Source organism: Giraffa tippelskirchi, chromosome 11, assembly GCF_054371585.1.
Source record: "Giraffa tippelskirchi isolate mGirTip1 chromosome 11, T2T-mGirTip1v1.2.pri, whole genome shotgun sequence".
In the NCBI taxonomy this organism is placed as follows: domain Eukaryota; kingdom Metazoa; phylum Chordata; class Mammalia; order Artiodactyla; family Giraffidae; genus Giraffa; species Giraffa tippelskirchi.
Window position 1 is genome coordinate 146461373 of NC_137285.1, and position 20350 is coordinate 146481722.

Consider the following 20350-nt stretch of genomic DNA (forward strand, 5'->3'; position numbering starts at 1 on the left):
AAGACTTGGACAAGACTTAGCGCCTAAAGAACAGCAACAAAAGACCATTCATAAGTGCCCGAACATCTTCCACCCCAAATAGGAGTTCAAGTGGAAATTCAAATTCCAAAGGACAGGCACAAAGACTGCTCTAATATGGAACAGACCCAGGTTACCCTTATTCTGAAGGTCTTAAAAAATTCTAGGCTAAGGTTGCCGTGAAGAGAAACTGATTCAGATTAGAACAGTCTTATTTTGAATTGCCAAAAAAAAAAAAAAAATCACCTCATTTCAAAGTGCATTTAACTGTGAACGATACTTTTGAATTAGGTAATTAAGACCTTCTTTCATTCTATCTGTATCAAGCTTATCACGCTGTTCTGAGAGCAATGGTTTGTAGATCAGTCTTCCCATTAGACTGTGAGCACCTCAAGGCAACGGTTGGAATGTATCTCATCTTTTTCCCCAGTATGTGATACCAAATGAATACTTGGTAAATATTTATACAAAAGGTATGACCAACACTTAGCAAAAAAATCCACTGATAGTACAACTCAGTACAATCAGATTTATATATTTTGTCCCAAAGCAAAGACATTTTATATAAATATTTCTGAATAATACTTAGATATCGCACCAAATATCACAGCCCAAACATAGCCCATCTTATTTCAGTTATTGCGTCCTTCTCTTTACAAACCATGAAGAGACTAAACTGGACATGTAAAACCTTCACAATTCAACAAATTACCAGAAAGAAGTATTCTCCAGGGCAAAGTTGAAACTGTTTAGGAAATGATTCAGCAAACATTATATATGGAAGAAAACATGGGAAAATGATAATTCACTTATCAGAAAGGTGGCATTTCTTGTGCTTTTAAAGAAGAATCCTTCTTCACTGTAATGTTTTTTCCTGAAACAAATCAAGCACAGATTAAGGAAAATATTTATTTACACATAGCCAGAGCAAAGGGGGGTAAGTTTTAAGCATTAACTGGAATTCTTTATTAGATCATATTCAGTGAAGGGAAGAGGCCAAGTTAGTGATTAAGAGCGTTGACTGGAGCCAGAATGCTTAGTTCAAATCCTGACTGTGTCATTTATTAGCTGTGTGGTTTTAGACAAAAACTCTTACCTCCTTGTGCTTCTGTTTTCTATTTGTAAAATGAGGAATTTTTTAACTTACTGGGTTAATTCGGAGAATTAAATGAGTTAAGTTTATTATACTTAAAAAGTGCCTAGAATTGCTGAACATAAGTAGTAAATAAAACACATAATGTTCAACAAATACTGTCTGCCTTTTCTATCACACTCCTCCACTGAAAGGCAAATGGATAGCCCCTTCCCACTGACCGCTCCCTGAGTTCCTCCTAGCTGTCAGACTTTAACTGAGGATTAGAGGGAGAGGAGGTCCTCCAATCCAAGAGCTTTTTAAGTCAGCTTTACTGAGGTGTAACTTACATATACTAAAATTTACTTTTAAAAATGCTTTCTTGGAGTAGAGTTGATTTACAATGTTGTGTTAGTTTAAACTTCACTCTTTAGTACACAGTTCTATGCACTCTGACAGAAGTATAGTCATGTGTCCATCACCATAGTCAAGAACACCTCTACAAGCCCTGCAAATTTTCTTGTGCTTCTTGGTAATTAACTCCTCTCCCCCAGACCATCACTGATCAGTATTCTGTTCCTACAGGTTTGTTTTTTCCACAACGTCACATAAAAAGAACCAGATAGTGTGTAGTCTTTTGAGTCTGGCTTTGTTCACTTAGTATAACTGAGATTATCCATATTTTTTCACATATCAGTAGTTTGTTCACTTTACTGCTGAGCAACATTCCATTATATGATCTAACACATTCTGTTCATCCATTTACCAGCTGAAGGACATGTGGACTGTTTAAAGTTTTTAGCAATTGCAAAAAAAAAAGAAAAGAAAAAAACCCCAAAACTGCTACAAATTTTTATATGAACGTAACCTTTCATTTCTCTTGGGCAAATATCCAGGAGTGGGAAAGATGGGTGATATGGTAAGTCCATGTTTAATTTTATAAGTAACTGTCAAATTGGTTTCTAAAGTGTCTCTTTGAACACTTTCATGCTCTTCTACTAACAAAAAGAAGTCAAATGTAACTGCATTATTACTTACTACTGATTTTCAGTATGGATCTGTATTTTTATACCTATCAATTACAATCAGTTCTTTCTGCAATTTAGTGTTAAACGTTTGTAATTAGTCTTCTATTTATGAAGAATCACTGATCACTTGACATGAATCTTAAATGTTACTTTATAACACTTTCAAAGGGAAATATCAATGAAAATTATTCTTTCAAATTCCATCCAAGAGTAGTCATATCTGGTAATTTTTTCTGAATCAATAAGCTATAAGAATTAACAAAAAGTACTACTAGGTATACTTCTGTCAGTCAAACTCCCAACATTCAGACAAGAGTTTTCAGAGCCTAAATAAAATTTCTCAACAATGTATATAGCATGTATTATTTAACATCTTTAGCAAAAGTATAATTCTCCTGATTAGGAAGCAAAAAGGATGCATACAAGAAAATGTTTGCAAACTCATTATAAATACTATGTCCAGAGACTTCCCTGGTGGTCAGTGGCTAAGACTCCACACTGGCAATGCAGGGGGCTCAGGTTTGATCCTTGGTAAGGGCACTAGATCCCAGGGGCCATAACTAAGACCCAGCACAGCCAAATAAATAAATATTATAAAAAATAAATACTGTATCCAATATTACAACAACATGCTGCTGCTGGTTATGTAAACTGGCACATCCAATTTGGAAAATATTTCATATTAACAACCCATTCCCAAGAGAATTGGAAGTCCACACAAAAGCTTGTATATAAATGTTAACAGCAGCATTACTCATAATAGTCCCAGAGTGGAGATAACCCACAAATCCAAAAACTGATAAATGGGTAAAACAGGTTGTGGTCTATCCATTCAATGGAATATTATTCAGCCATAAAAGGAATGATATATCCTACAACATGGGTTAGCCTTGAAAACATTGTACTAAGTGAAAGAAGCAAGACACAAAAGGCCACGTATTATATGATTACATTGATATGAAATGTCCAGGTTGAGCAAATGCACAGAGACAGGCAGCAGAGCCAAAGGCTAGGGGTGGGAGGGCAGGGAGGAAAACAAGGAACAGGGAGTGACCACTAGTGGGGATGAGGTCTCTCTTCAGGATGATGGAAGTGTTCTGGCATTAGATAGTGGTGATGGCTGCACAACTATATGAATATATTAGGAAGCCACTGTACACTTTAAAAGAATAAATTTTATGCTGTGTGAATTATATCTCAATTTTTAAAAAATCCATTAATAGGAGACAAATAAATAAGCTATAATATATTCACAGAAAAGATATCATACAGCAGTGAAAATAAATGAAGAAAGCTATTAGTTAAAACACGCATAATTTCACAAACCATGCTGAGAAAATAGCTAGTTACTGAACAACATACATTATGATTATTCAAACCCAAATAATATACTGTGTAGGGATACATACATTAGTAGTTAAATGTAAAAGAAAAGTATGAGGATGATACCCTGAAAACAGCAAAGCAGAAGAGGTAGAGATGCAGACAAGGAAGGGTGCACAGGATATTGACATGATCTATTTCTTAAACTGGGGGTAGGAATACTAATGTTTCTTTTTTAAAGTTCACAACCTAGACAGCATATTAAAAAGCAGAGATACTACTTTGCCAACAAATGTCTGTCTAGTCAAAGCTATGGTTTTTCCAGTAGTCATGTGTGGATGTGAGAGTTGGACTATAAAGAAAGCTGAGTGCCAAAGAATTGATGCTTTTGAACTGTGCTGTTGGAGAAGGCACTTGAGAGTCCCTTGGACTGCAAGGAGATCCAACCAGTCCATCCTAAAGGAAATCAGTCCTGAATATTCATTGGAAGGACTGATCCTGAAGCTGAAATTCCAATACTTTGGCCTCCTGATGTGAAGAACTGACTCATTTGAAAAGACCCTGATGCTGGGAAAGATTGAAGGCAAGAGGAGAAGGGGACGACAGAGGATGAGATGGTTGGATGGCATCACTGACTCAATGGACATGAGTTTGAGTAAACTCTGGGAGTTAGTGATGGATAAGGAGACCTGGCATGCTGCAGTCCATGGGGTTGAAAAGAGTGAGACATGACTGAAGGACTGAACTGAACAAAAATGACTTATTATATTTAAAATATACTAAATATCCCATGAGTTTCAAAATGAAAGGGGAAAAAAAAAGCTCTGCCTCTAGCTAATAAAATCGTATAACTATAGCGTTCAGGCAGAAACTTGGAGGATACTTTTTACATCCCCAAATCCCTGCTCTACTTAATTAGCTATGAAACCTTATGGAAGTCATTTAATCTTTGGGGGCTTTAGTATTCTCACACATTAAACAGATTTTATGGAACGGTATTTCACAACAATGATTTATATATAATAAACAGCAGGCTTTTGCAATTCCCAATTTTTCAGTACCAGGATATATGCGGCTTACGTTAGATGTGTGGAAAGTGCTTTTGCTTCAGTGGCAAAAACCTCACAGTCCCATTCCCTTTGGCCCTTGGTTAAATGACAACAAAGGAATGGCAGTTTGCTTTGTGCTAGTATCAGAAATGTGATAATTCAAAACCATAGTTTGCAAAAATATGGGTTCCACTATATTTTTCCTTTTTCAGGCATTATAACCCTGGTAGAAAATATTTTCTCCCCAGATTCAAAATGTAGAGATTCACATAAGTCACTCAAAAAGCAAAAATGTACTTAGCAGCTACTTATGCCTGGCAAAGAAAGTAATGTCAAAAGTAAAAATATTCATTCAAAAAGTCAGAAATTTGAATTAATTTCCTTCTCCTAACACTCAGTATTGAGAACAGACTTACTAAGTCATCTAGTCACATCTATCTCAATTTGTGACATCACATAATCAGAATCACGTGCAGAGCAGGCCTTCCTATAGCCTGTACTCAGGGCACCAACTGCTGAACTTTCACTGTCAACCATCATTAGAATGGTATTGAAAGTAATGCAGTAAAAGCCCTAGAGAGTGGCTTCACTGGAGAATTCTACCAAGCATTTAAACATTTAAAGAATTAACACCAATCCTCCCAAAATGTCCAAAAAATTAAAGAGGATGGGACATTTCCAAGCTCATTGTAGGAGGAAACAATTACTCTGCTACCAAAGCCAGACAAAGACTCTCTAAGAAAACTACAGACCAACATCACTATTAAATACGGGGCAAAAACCCTCAACAAAGTACTAGCAAGCCAAATCCAAAAGCATATTAAAAAAATTGTATACTACAACTAAGTGGGATTTACTCCTGGAATACAAGGATGGCTCAACATATCAAAATCAATGTAGCACACGGTAACATTGTCCTTCAATAAGAGAATGAAAGATGAAAACCACAAGACCATCTCAACTGATCCCGTAAAAAGCATTTGACAAGTTTTAACACCTTCAATGATAAAAACACTCAAACTAGGAAAGAAACTACCTAATCAAGGCCATTTAGGAAAAGCCCACAGCTAATATACTTGGTGGAGAAGGCAATGGCACCCCACTCCATTACTCTTGCCTGGAAAATCCCAGGGACGGAGGAGCCTGGTAGGCTACAGTCCATGGGGTTGCTAGGAGTCGGACACGACCGAGCGACTTCACTTTCACTTTTCCCTTTCATGCACTGGAGAAGGAAATGGCAACCCACTCCAGTATTCTTGCCTGGAGAATCCCGGGGACGGCGGAGCCTGGTGGGCTGCTGTCTACGGGGTTGCACAGAGTCGGACCCAACTGAAGAGACTTAGCAGCAGCAGCAATATACTTGGGGTGCTTTCCGAATGGCTCATCAGGTAATGTGCCTGCAGGAATATGTCTGCAATGCAGGAGACACAGGTTTGATCCCTCAGTCAGGAAGATCCTCTGGAGGAGGAAATGGCAATCCACTCCAGTATTCTTGCCTAAAAAAATCCCATGTACAAAGGAGCCTGGCAGGCTCTAGTCCAAATGGTCACAAACAGTCAGACATGACTGAGCACACATAACATCATACTCAAGAATGAAAAACTGAAAGCTTTTCCTCTAAGAGTAGGAACAAGGCAAGGATGCTTGTGCTAACAATCCTATTCAATATAGAATTGAAAATCAACGTTCTTTGCAGGAAAAAAGTCGTACGCAGAGAAATTAGGCAAGATGAAGAAACGAAAGAGATCTAAGTCAAAAAGGAAGGAGTAGAGTCATCTGTTTGCATATGACATAATCTTATATGTAGAAAACCCTAAAAGATTCCAACAAAGAAAATTGTGAGAATAAATGAATTCAGTAAATGAATAAATTTTGTGAACAGAAATGAATTCAGTAAATGAATGAATTTTGCAGAATACAAAACCAACACACAAAAATCAGTAGTTTTTATACAACACCAATGAAAAATATGAAAAGAAAATTAAGAAAACAACTCCACTAAAAGTAACATCAAAAAGAATAAAATACTTGGGAATAAACCTAACCAAGGAGATGAGATTTGTACACTGAAAGTTATAAAACAATGCTAAAAGAAACTAGAGAAGATACAAACAAAAAGACATTCCATATCCGTGGCCTGTAAGATTTAGTATTATTAAGATTCCATATATCTGAAAATACTCTATAGATTCATCATAATCTATCAAAATTCCAACAGCATTTTTTTGTAAAAATATAAAAATTAATTTTAAAATTCATATGGAATCTCAAAGGACCCTGAATAGTAAAAAATATTTTTGAAAAAAAAAAGTTGCAGTACTCTCTTCCTGATTCCACAGCATATTAAAAAGCCACAATGATCACAACAGTGTGGTAATGGCAGAAAGACAAAAGACCAATGGAACAGCATAGAGAACCCAGGAATAAACCCTTGCATATAGGGTAAAACAATCTTTGTTTGACAAGGGTGTCAAGACCACTCAATTGGGAAAGAATGGTCTCTTCAACAAATAATGATGGGAAAAACCAGATAGCTACATGCAAAAGAATGAAGGTGGACCCTTATCTTACATCATACACAAAAACTAATATGAAATCATTAAAAATCTAAATGTAAGATCTAAGACTATAAAACTCCTAGAAGAAAACATAGAGGAAAAGCTTTGTAACACTGGAATGTACAATGGTATCTTAGATATGATGCCAACGCACAGGCAACAAAAGCAAAAAGGGCCAATAGGGATTATATCAAACTTAAAAACTTTTGTGTATCAAAGGACAAAAGAAACAGAGTAAAAAGATAACCTACAGAAGGAAAGAAAATATTTACCAATCATTTATTTGATAAGTGGTTAATATCCACAGAATATCAAGAACTCCCACAACAAAACTCCAAATAATCCAATTAAAAATGGGCAAAAGACTTAAATAGATGTTTCTACAAAGATGAGTATTTTGTATATTTATTGAAATTCATTGGAAGGACTGACGCTGAAGTTCCAATACTTTGGCCACCTGATGCAAAGAAACTGATGCAAAGCCAACTCACTGGAAAAGACTCTGATACTGGGAAAGACTGAAGGCAGAAGAGAAGTGGGGGCATAGGATGAGATGGTTAGACAGCATCACTGACTCAGTGGACATGAATTTGAGCAAACTCAGGAAGATAATGGAGCATAGGGGAGCCTGGTATGCTGCAGTCCACGGGGTCGCAAAGAGTCGGACACAACTTAGCAACTGAACAAGAACAAGAACAACAAAGATGATATACCAATGGCCAACAAGCATATGAAAAGATGTTCAACATCACTAATCATCAGAGAAATGCATGTCAAAATCACAATGGGATTATCTCTTCAAACCCAATAGAAGGGTTACTATCAAATAAACAATTTTTAAAAAACAGAAGTAACAAACGGTAAGAATGTAGAGAAACTGGAACACTTGTATACTGTTGGTGGGATTGTAAAATGGTGCAACAGCTGCAGAAAACAGTATGGAGGTTGCTCAAAAAAAGTAAAAATTGAGTATTGTACTATCATATGATCCAGTAACCCCACTTTTAAGTGTATGTGTAAGTGTGGGTATATATATATCCAGAAGAACTGAAAACTGGGGCTCAAATTTACACACATGTTCCAAGCCACAGAAGCAACCCAAATGTCCACTAAAGAATGAGTGAATGGGTAAGGAAAACGTGGTAAATACATACAATGGAATATTAGCCTTAAAAAGGAAGGAAATCCTGTTATATGCCGCAATATGGATGAACTTTGAGGATATCATGCTAAGTGAAACAAGCCAGCCACAAAAACACAAATACTGTATGAGTCCACTTACAGGAAGTACTAAACTAGTAAAATTCATAGCAACAGAAAGTAGAATGGCAGTTATCAGGGCCCAGGGAAAGAGGTAAAGAAAAGTTGTTTAATGGATACAGAGTATCAGATCTGCAAGATTAAAAAGGTTTTGAGATGTGTTTCACAACAACTGAATGTAACCATTAGTTTAAAATTATGATGGTAATTTTTATGTTACATGCTTTTTAAAAAATATTACAGTTTTTAAAAAGTGAGACACTCGTCTGTTCAAAATGCTTTGTAGGTATTTAAAGAAAAAAAGATAAAGAAGACTAAAGAAAATATTTAAATACTGATGCGGAAGAAATCTATTATGAAGTTTTAAAAAGAGTTTTGGAAGCTAGCATATGAAGTCTGACTCCTTTTTTGTGTGTTTAGTAACAGTATAAAAAGAGGGTCATACACATTGGTGGTAGGCTGATAATGACCCCCACAGATACTGGGCTGTAATCCCTGAAAACTATAAATGTTGTTTTATTTGGGAAAAGGCTCTTCGCAGATGTGATTAAGGATTTTGAGATGGGAAGATCATCTTGGATTATCTGGGTGAGCCCTGAATGCAATCACATGTATTCTTACAAGAGGGAGACCGATGAAGAGCTGACACACTCAGAGGAGACGGTGATGTGAAGATGGAGAAGAGCAAGACTGTAAGAGGCTGGAGTGTTGTGACATGAGACAAGGGATACAGACAGCTGCCAGAAGTTGAAGAGGCAAGAACGGGAGCTCCCCAGGGCCTCTGGAGGAACACGGCCGAGCCTCAGTGTCAGCCTCCAGTAAGCCTCACCCTCAATTTTTCCAAAATTCTTATTGAAATATTGTTGATTTACAATGTTGTGTTAGTTTCAAGCACACAGCAAAGGGATTCAATTGTGTGTGTGTGTGTGTGTGTGTGTGTGTGTGTGTACAAAAAATATTTTTTTCCATTATAGGTTATTACAAGTATAGTTCTCTGTTGGTTATCTCTCATGTATATAGTACAGTGTATATTTTAACCCCAAACTCCTACTCACCCTAAATTTTATACTCAACTCCAGAACTGTGAGAGAGTAAACTATTGTTGTTTTAGGCTGCCAAATTTGTGGTCATAGAAAACTAATACATGTTTGAAAGCACATAAAAATTTTCTGGATGGATCCACAGAAAATTGTTAACAATGACCACTTTTAGAAGAATGTATATGGGACTAGCTAAAGAATTTTTACTTTTCATTTTAATACATAACCTTGTCTTTTATTTTAATCAACAACAAGCTTCAATATTTTTATCAAAATGTTTTTAAAAGCACTAAAACTTTAAAATTCCAGCCTGGCACCTTGAAGCTGAATCTGTCTATACATATCCCATAAGCCTCACTTCCTCCCCTTAATATTTTTTGGATATCATATCTCCCTTGAAAGAGAGATCTGAATCTTATTTATTATCCCAGCATCTAGCAGAGTGCTTTGTCTTCTAACATATAATTCCTAAAACAGTACAATTTCATCAAATTATAGAACTCTTTAAATATACAATAAATGTGTTCTGAGTTTATAAATAAAATTTTCCATGCTGAATGTATTTAAAATGTGAAAGGGAAACATGATATAATAGAATTCTAAAGCAAACCCTTTTTCAAAGTGAAAAATTATTAAGTAACAGATTTCAAAAATTTAGAAGATTTTTGTCACTGTTTTCTTAGTACCTACTTTTTGATTATAAAATCCATTAAAAGAAGGAAAGTTTAATTTTAGAATCATTCATTTGGTAAAGTCATGACAGGAGAGCAGTTGCCTGCAATAAATCTTATTATAGAGCACTCTAGTCAAAATTGTATATTGTCACCCTGCTTATTTAACTTATGTGCAGAGTACATTATGAGAAACGCTGGGCTGGAGGAAGCACAAGCTGGAATCAAGATTGCCAGGAGAAATATCAATAACCTCAGATATGCAGATGACACCACCCTTATGGCAGAAAGTGAAGACGAACTAAAGAGCCTCTTGATGAAAGTGAAAGAGGAGAGTGAAAAAGTTGCCTTAAAGCTCAACGTTCAGAAAACTAAGATCATGGCATCCGGTCCCATCACTTCATGGCAAATAGATGGGGAAACAGTGGAAACAGTGGCTGACTTTTATTTTTTGGTGCTCCAAAATCACTGCAGATGGTGACTGCAGCCATGAAATTAAAAGACGCTTACTCCTTGGAAGGAAAGTCATTACCAATCTAGACAGAATATTGAAAAGCAGAGATATTACTTTGCCAACAAAGGTCCGTCTAGTCAAGGCTATGGTTTTTCCAGTAGTCATGTATGGATGTGAGAGTTCGACTATAAAGAAAGCTGAGCACTGAAGAACTGATGCTTTTGAACTATGGTGTTGCAGAAGACTCTTGAGAGTCCCTTGGACTGCAAAAAGATCCAACCAATCCATCAGTCCTGGGTGTTCATTGGAAGGACTGATGTTGAAGCTGAAGCTCCAGTACTTTGGCCACCTTATGCAAAGAACTGACTCATTTGAAAAGAACCCAATGCTGCGAAAGATTGAGGGCAGGAGGAGAAGGGGACGACAGAGGGTGAGATGGTTGGATGGCATCACTGACTCAATGGACATGGGTTTGGGTAAACTCCGGGAGTTGGTGATGGACAGGGAGGCCTGGCGTGCTGCAGTTCATGGGGTCACAAAGAGTCGGACACGACTGAGCAACTGAACTGAACTAGTCAAAATTAAATTCAACCAAAACTGTCACGTTGGATGTTGGAGTTAGATCTGAGTTCTAGCACTTGCTTTGTCACACACTAGCTGAGTCTCAGTTTTATCATCCATCATTACAGTACCATCTTCATGTGGTTCCTTATTTAATACACATTTCCAGAGCATTCATTACGTGCTAGGCAGTATTCTAAGCACTTCACATACATTAACTCACTTTTTTCTCATAACTCTGAGATTGATGTTATTATTCCATTTTACAGATGAGAAAACTAAGGCATAGAGGCTAAGTAAGTTGCTTCACATGATTTAACTAATTGTCATGGTGAACTGTTGAAGTGAAAATGAGATTTTGCCTTACATATGTTAAGAATACCTCCAAATACCTGTATGATTCCCCTGCCACATAAGTACACTTAGTATGTAGCTAAGTGCCTAATACAGAGTAGCGTGAGATCATAAGATGTTACTCTGTATTAGGCACTTAGCTACATACTGAGTACAGGAAGTGAAATACAGTAGCCCAGTGGCAATGTACTATGAGGGTGTAACAGAGGCAATTAATCTAGACTGGAGGGTCAGGGAAGGTCTCCCTGAGAAAGTGATAATTAGGCTGAGAACTAAATGAAATTAATAGTGATTAGCCACACACAGGCACAATGACTAGATATAACAAGAGAATGTTTCAAGCGTGTGGGTGAAAGCTGACAAGAGCTAGGCAAGATAAAGAAAGAATTGCACTTATGTGGCCAAAACAGAAGCTGAGAAAAAGCGCAGACTGAAAAGGGTCTGATCATACAAAGCCAGGGACTTTAGGCAAGGAAGTAGTAGAGAGAGAGAGAGAGAGAGAGAGAGAGAGAGAGAGAGAGAGAGAGAGAGAGAGAGAGTGTGTGTGTGTGTGTGTGTGTGTGTGTGTGTGTGTGTGTGTTAGTTGCTCAGTCATGTCCAGCTCTTTGTGACTCCTTGGACTGTAGCCCTCCAGGCTTCTCTGTCCATGGAATTCTCCAAGTAAGAAGACTAGAGTAGGTAGCCATCCCCTTCTCCAGGGGATCTTCCCAACTCCAAGGACTGAACCTAGGTCTCCTGCATTGCAAGTGGATTCTTTACCATCTGAGTCACCAGGGAAGACCCATCATGGCAAATAGCAAGCACTCAAGAAACAGTAGCTATCATTACTATATTATTATTATAACCATCATGTCAGAGTCATTTAGAGATCTTAGACAGACTTCAGTTCAGTTCAGTTCACTCACTCAGTCGTGTCTGACCCTTTGCAATCCCATGGACTGCAGCATACCAGGCTTCCCTGTCCATCACTAACTCCCTGAGCTTACTCAAATTCATGTCCATCGAGTCGGTGATGCCATCCAACCACCTCATCCTCTCGTCATCCCCTCCTCCTCCCACCTTCATTCTTTCCCAGAATCAGGGTCTTTTCAAATGAGTCAGTTCTTCACATCAGGTGGCCAAAGTATTGGAGTCTCAGCTTCAGGATCAGTCCTTCCAATGAATATTCAGGACTGATTTCCTTTAGGATGGACTGGTTGGATCTCCTTGTAGTCCAAGGGACTCTCAAGAGCATTCTCCAACACCACAGTTCAAAAGCATCAATTCTTCGGCACTCAGCTTTCTTTATAGTCCAACTCTCACATCCACACATGACTACTGGAAAAACCATAGCTTTGACTAGACGGACATTTGTTGGTAATGTCTCTGCTTTTTAATATGGTGTCTTCAGACTTAATCAAACCCACATTTTAATCTTCTGGTTCAAGAAAGGCCTGAGTTAGCTTAGGGTTCTTAGGACCGAGTAAGGCAAGTCTCTGATCTAAAACAGTTTGTTGGGTGTATAAGCAATCTGTTCCTTTTTATTCTATCGAAAGCAGATTTACTGAAAGTTAAACAAGTAAAGCCTGGATAACTCAATCAGTAGAGCATCAGACTTTTGACCTCCCTGACGGGAAGGAGACCTGGGTTTGACCCCTGGGGGAGTAGGAAGATCTCTTGAAGAAGGGAATAGCTACCCAATCCAGTATTCTTGCCTGGAGAATTCCATAGACAGATGAGCCTGACCAGTCACAAAGAGTCAGACATGACTGACTGACTAACACTTTCACCTCTCAAATGAGTAAATGTCATTTTATATTACTCAGGAGACTATCCATATTTCACTTGGAGGAGCTCCCCATATTAAACGTAGGTCAAAATAAGCAGGCAGTCCTTTAAAGCATAAAAAACGGTTTTCCTTTACTGCCCAGAGATTTCTGATATGGGATTTGATCTTTACTCACAAATGAAGAACTCATGCTAGTTCAGGACTGGGGGTTTTCATGAGACTTTTTTTTTTTTTGTCATATAAGAAAGGGCCAAAAGAAAAGTGTGGAATTACAGTACTGAAAAAGATACCTAAAACACAAGAATGAGAGACTTCATATAGCAAATGAATAAGGACATGAAATGATGAAAAACAAACACTACAAATAAATACATAAAAGAAATAAAACAGCAAAATGAATTAGAGAATAAGATGTTCTAGATAGCCAAGTTTGCTAAAGGTTTGTTCCTGAAATATCGATTATTTTATGTAACTTTTTTCCATGTAAAATAAATCTAAGAAAATACATAAGCTTCACACTCTTCTTAAACAAAATCGACTGATAATTATTTAAAATTTTCAGGATAATCCATTTGAGCAATCAATGTAGCAATACCCTCGAGATGTACTGACAAAGAGTTATGGGGGAATCCTGTGTCAAAATCAAGTGGTTCCAGTATGGCTTTTTTGAATTTTAATGTTCTGTAGCTTTCCTTCCTCAAATTTCCTGATCAAACTAACACTTCTAGTTAACTTGTAGCAGTGCTATCTAATTTTAGCTCTTGATTTAAAGAAGCAAGCAGGGTGAAACTGTGAATAAGAAGGAGCAGGATCTACTTGAAGGAAGTCAATAAAATTTAGAATGCAGAAAAAGACTTTTTTGGTTTATTTCCTGGCAGTTAACTTTCAGACAAATAAAATGCAACTTTAAGTCTTACGATTGAAAAAAGAAAAAGACTGATTAAACAAACATTTTCAAGACCTATTTGAGACTATTCAACTTTTTTCATCTTTATAGAAAGAATTTAAAACTCATTTTAATTAATAACCTCTAAGAAACATAATCAAGATGGAGAAGGAGATGGCAACCCACTCCAGTATTCTTGTCTGGAAAATCTCACGGACAGAGGAACCTGGTGGGCTACAGTCTATTGGATCAGAGTCGGACACGACAGATCAACTAAACAACAACAACAAAATATATAATCAAGATATTGAAGAAGTAAGGTTCTAATCTCTTAATAAAATAAAAATCACTTTTGAAGAGACAGAGGTCACCAAGGTTTATCTGACATCATATCTATGCCAAAAATGTCTGACCATTCCAACAAAGTCAGAATTTATACTTTGCATCTCTGAACAAAGATCATATTCCAGGAATAAGCAACTGCTGTTACCAATTAAGTGAAGATAATGTTTTCTGTGGCACTTAAAAAGTTATGGAAGCAAAATGAAAGAGCTCAGTAAAAAGCATACCACAAGAGGACATTTGTTTGGGACATGAGTCTCCTCCGAAAGTTGGAGAGACCCGTATGAAATCATGCTTAGCTCAATACAGACAGAAATAAATAAAAACAACTATATATGTGTGCATATGCATGAGTTAGTATACATACATACCCAGCTCTGTTTACTGAGAGGACCTCGGAACAATGACACCCCAGAAATAAGCACATCTAGATCTTAGTTTCTATCAAAAAATATCACAGTCTCACAAAAGGAACCAGGGCTGATTCTACAGCTGGCATGGGGAAAATACTAGATTGGTACAGCATCCTGCTGTACCAGAAAAGTGCTCAGAGTGAGAAAAGTAAATAAATAACATAGAATCAGAGAGGAGATTAACAATAGAGGAGATTGGATGAGAGGTATACAGAATGCTATACCTTAGCAACTTTTCTGTAAATCTGAAATTATTACAAAATAAAAAAGGTTATTTTTTAAAGGTTTTGTAAAAAAAAAAAAAAACGAAAAACAAAAAAACCCTTCAAAAAAGTCATGTCTTGAGAAACAAAATTTTTAAAAAGTGTGATACCTCAGACCTACTAGAATGGCTAAAATTAAAAAAAAAAAAAAAAAAAACACTGGTGAAATTAAATGCTGACACGGATGTGAAGCAAAAAGAACTCCCATTCATTGCTGGTGGAAACGCAAGATGGTATAGCCACTTTTGAAGAGTTTGGCAGTTTCTTACAAAGTTAAACATTGTCTTACCCCCTGGCCCAGCAATCACACTTGTAGGTATTTACACAGGAGAACTGAAAATTCATATGCCACACACAAATGTTTATAGCAGCTTTGTTCATAATTGTCAAAAACTAGAAGTGACCTAGATATCCTTCAATAGGTGAATGGATAAACTGTGGTACACACACACAATGAAATCTTATTCAGTAATAAAAAGAAATGAGCTATCAAGCCAAGAAAAGACACGGGAGAACCTTAAATAGATACTCCTAAGTGAGAGAAGTCAGTCTGAAAAGGGTACATAGTGTATGATTCCAATTATATTACATTCTGGAAGAGTCACAACTTTGGAGACAATAAAGAGATCAACTCTGCCAGAGGGTGGGGGAGGGAGAAAGGATGAATAGGTGAATTGTAAGAGATTTTTAGGGCAGTGAAACTATTCTCTACGATAGTATAATGGTGGATAAATAACATTATAAATGTCAAAACTTATATAAGTTTACAACATAAAGAGTAAACTTTAATGCATGCTAATTTTAGAAAGTCATTTGGGAGACTGAGGAATCCCATAAAATGTGTGAAACCATCTCATTGAAGTAGGTGGGGAAAAAGAACTGACTTAAGCAACTTTGGAAATGAACGGACTTTAACACTAAAGGCAAAATGAACTGGACATAAGCACTGTATTAGGGTTATTTAGTCACTAAGTTATGTCCGACTCTTTTGCGACCCCATGGCTGTAGCCTGCCAGGCTCCTCTGTCCATGGGATTTCCCAGACAAGAATACAGGAGTGGGTTGCCATCTCATTCTCCAGGGGATCTTCCCGACCCACCCATGTCTCCTCCTTGGCAGGCGGATTCTTTACCACTGAGCCACTTGGGAAGCCCTGCACTTCTGGTTAATAAAGTTGTTTTCTATGGGAGTATGGATTAAAAATTCAGATAACATGTCTACTGGAGCTGAATAGAACTCCTGTTTAATTTGGTATAGAAACAGATAGCGACATATAGGAATATCTATAGATGTCTATACACACTAGTTAGTATATATACCTGTTAGTTCTGTTAGTTGAGAGTGCCTAAAAGAAATGACACCCCAGTAGCAATGAGAACACTTACTGCCCAGATCTTGGTTTTTATTACCATTCTCCAATAAAAGGTCCCAGGATATCCAGGAGAAATGACTAATTCTAGCACTGTGACAAGAAATATACAAGATGAGCCTACTGCATCTTGTAGTGTCAGAAAGTCGGGAAGTGCTAAAAAAAAAAATTAAATTAAACACACACACACAGAGATGTGGGAATGTTAAAAGGGAACAAGAGCCAAGTGAAAGAATACTCGATGGATAAAGCTGGAACAATTTAAGCAACATAGTAAAGCAGTACTGGAATGTAACTCAAAGTTTAAAATACCCTTCAGTTTATACTGATATAAATCCTTGACTAAATTAATAAATGGGGAAAGAGAGACAAATTTCCCATGCAGAAGAAATTCAAATAAATTATCTAGCTATTCCGCCCCAAGGACAGGGAGCACAATCCCTCACTTCATAAGTGGGCTGTACAAAATTACTTCCTTCCAAAGACCACAGTATAGAAAGGGTTTCGAAAAGAGTAACTCTGTAGTGGAGAAACCAGACAAACATTACTTCAGCCAGATGATCAAAGTCATAAATCATGGTGATAGTACCCTTTATATGATGGGGTGAAAATGGCATTCTCTCTGTCATCCTCCTTCTCAAAACACATAACCCCAGTCTAATTATGAGAAAAACATCAGATAAATTCCAATACATGAACATTCTACTATATACCTAAACAATACCTCTAAAAACTTCTATAGATTTAAAAGTAAATTTTTAAAAACTGGGGGGAGACAGCGAAGTGGGGAAGCCAGATCTATCTTCTCTCTGTCAGCACAAACATAAAACTATCATTTTTCCATGATTCTTAGTTGAAGACTTTCCAAATTAGTCTGCTAAGACATTGCTATATCCAAAGACACAGAAACACTGGTTAGTTGTACACTTTATTACACGGAGAAAACTATGTCAGTTTTGGCCAACAACTATTTTCTGGCCACCTTATTTGTCCTAAGCACTGCTTGAAGCATTGAAATAACCTCACAGTTTAAAAAAAAAAAGCTCCCGTGCCCTGCTTTCATTTCTGTGAGGAAATCGGACGATATACAAGCAAACGATAAATGACCTATCATATAGCAATAAAAGCTATAAAGTTAAAAAAAAAAAGTGAGGTAAATATGATCAAGAGGGCTACACTAATTGGAGCTTGGAAAATGCCTCTTTAAGGAGATGACATTTGACTTGAGACCTGAGTGATGCCTATATACAAAGACAAGCTTGAGGCAGGGTAGAGCAGGTGGGAAGTTCTAGGCAGAGAGAACACACAAAAAGGCCAAAAAGAGTAACTTTTAAGTATTTGAGATAAATCAAGCGGTCAAGGCAACTGCCCTGATAGAAACAAGGTAAGCAACATATCCTGAACTCTACAGGTACAAATATACATTTAACATTAATTAAAATAAAACAAAATAAATTCAAACCTCTCCAACACTGATCACCAGAAATTCATCAATCATAATTAGATCCATATCTAAACTCTATGCCCCCATTTTCTCCTATCTCCCACTGTCACAACTGTCCATCTCTCATATAGTAAATATGGTATTTTGAAATGTTCTTCCACCTTCCCTCTAAAACCCACCATGCCCGTGGTTCACATTTCATTATGTCTCTGACAGAAGTATTTAAGAAAAAAAGGCAAGAGGGAGAGTCTACCCAGAAAATGACCATGAATTCTCCCTAACAGATCTCATTACTTCACACAGTACAACCAGAAGTTATGTGCAAAGGCATTGAAGACAGACTAACTTGGGTTCAAACAGGTTCTAACAGTTGTATGATTTTGAGCAAGCTGCATAAGCTTTCTAAGACTCAGTTTCCTCATCTGTAAAAGGTTGTGAGAATTAAAAAAGATAAAACGTGGCACCCAGTGAATATTCAATAAATGTTAACTACTGTTGGTAGAAGTAGCTGAGCATTTATTTTGTTCAAGGACTAGAGCTGGCCAGAGGGATTACAGAAACGACAATCTGCTACAGCAAATTGTTTGAGAGATAAAATTGTCAAACTCCCTTAGGTCAGGGGCTTTGTCTTTTTCTGGTTCACCAGTGTATTCCCAGAATCTAGAACAATGTTTAACACACGGTAGGCATCAATCTCAACATTTGTTGAATGAATGAATGAGACTCCATTAAGACAAAGGAGCATAAAGGAACTTGGCTTTGCTCCAATAAAAAGAAGAGTTTTCCTTCCCCATCAAGATTTTAAACAATAACCTAAGGCACTGGTAAATACATTTATTATTTTTAATTGCTTTCCCAAAACCTAAAACGGTGTTCATAATATTAGGGTACTCAAATTTATTGCAGTTAAAACTCTGCTGTTAAAATTAAGCTGTCTGTTGATCAAAAATTTTAAAGCAATACATTATAAAGTTTATTGTTAAGGAATATTTTTGCTTGCTGTTGCCTGAGTGAACAAACTTTAAAAACTTGTGTAATTTTTTTCTCATGGGTTTATCCACTATGTTTAATTTATATTGGCAAATATATATTGATTTCACCTTTCTCTATGTCATTTTATAAAAACATTACAGCTTATCCAGTCATTTAAGAAAAATCCAAATCTTTTACAATTTCTTAAGTTTCAAAGTCTGTTACCTTCATTTATCAGCTCTTTAGGTCAAAGAAGGACTTTTCAGGGTGATAAAAATGGAGAAAGGAGGAGTTCACCTCTCTCAAAATGAGTTTTCAATTACTATAATTATGCATAAAATAAGACAGGAAGCATTTCTGGGCCAACTCTTGAAGCCTTGAGTCCCATAAGAATTAAACCGGAGCCATGCATAAATTTGGGGCAAGTTCTGCAAAAACCTCTTCTTCCTCTATTGCCGCTGAATGAAAAACTCATTGTTAAGATTTATCAACACGAGTATATTTTCTAACACATCGTAGCCACTCCGGCAACACGACTTTCACCATTTTCTATCCCAGAAACAAAAACGGACGCGTTTAAATCCGGCCTGACAATTACCACAATGGCAGGGTAGCTGTCTCGACAGCCACAGTGTTAAGAGCTTCAAAAGTAAGAATCTAGTTTACCGAGCCCTCACCTTAAAGAAGCAAGGCCTGCTTAACCTACACTACTGGCTATTGTATGGGTCCCCCAAAGCTTCAAAGCTGGAAATAGACCTGAACTCCACCGACACCTTCTGAGAGAGAAGGCCAGGCGGAAGGGTGGAGCGGTGCGATCCGAATCGTTGTAAATCGCAGCAGGCCGGCGGGGACGCAGGTGCGCGGGCCGGGCACAGGTGCGCGGGCAGGCCCCGGGACTACTGTCCTTGCCACGCTCTGAGGCGGCCAGGGCCCTTGACAACCACCACAGCCCACGGAGGTCCTCTCTCATTCATTCATTTGACAATTACGCGAGGGGCGCCGTAGCAAGGCCGGCTCGCAGGCCCCCGCCCCAGCACCCGAACACCCTGAGCCGCCAGGCGCGGCCCTGCGCCGCACGCATCCCTCGGGCGCGGCCGCCCGGAGCCCGGCCCCGGCCTCAGCCGCGCCCGAGCGCCCACGGCCCCCCCACCGCCCGCCCTCCCTGCCGCCAGTCCCCCGGCCTCCGCCCCGCTCCGCCGCCTCAGACCCGCCAGGTTTGTGGGGCGAGGGAGGCGCGCGTCCGCGGAAGCCCCCCGCGCCTAGCGCCCGGGGTGAGGGGCCGCTCCGCGCGCGCGACTCGTGAACCTGAGGGGCCTAGGCGGGTGAGTCGGGCCCACAGTCCACTCACCTCCGCCGGGCCAGAACCGAGAGGTTGCTCTAAGCCGTTTGAAACCGCTTGGGCCGCCGCACACCCCGCAGTGTCCTCGTTGTTTATTGGTCCTGGGCGGACCGCCCATTGCCCTTCCATTGGTCCGTTTGAAAGAACTGTGGGCACGCGCCGCCCGC

General features: G+C 38.3%; 1 protein-coding gene across 40 annotated transcripts in view; it reads right to left on the reverse strand.

The window, feature by feature from the left end:
* The window catches only part of CKAP5 (cytoskeleton associated protein 5), a 102075-nt gene extending 81825 nt beyond the window's left edge, over nt 1-20250 (reverse strand). For 19 of the 40 annotated variants that reach the window (XM_081538583.1, XM_081538566.1, XM_081538548.1 and 16 more), the window contains exon 1: nt 20193-20250. The gene's annotated coding sequence lies outside the window, so the exon portion shown is untranslated. Of the gene's footprint in view, nt 1-730; nt 893-19521; nt 19951-20188 lie in introns of those variants that run through there. The other 21 variants (XM_081538584.1, XM_081538567.1, XM_081538573.1 and 18 more) reach the window with 7 other exon arrangements.
* Between the last annotated feature and the right edge of the window lie 100 nt (nt 20251-20350).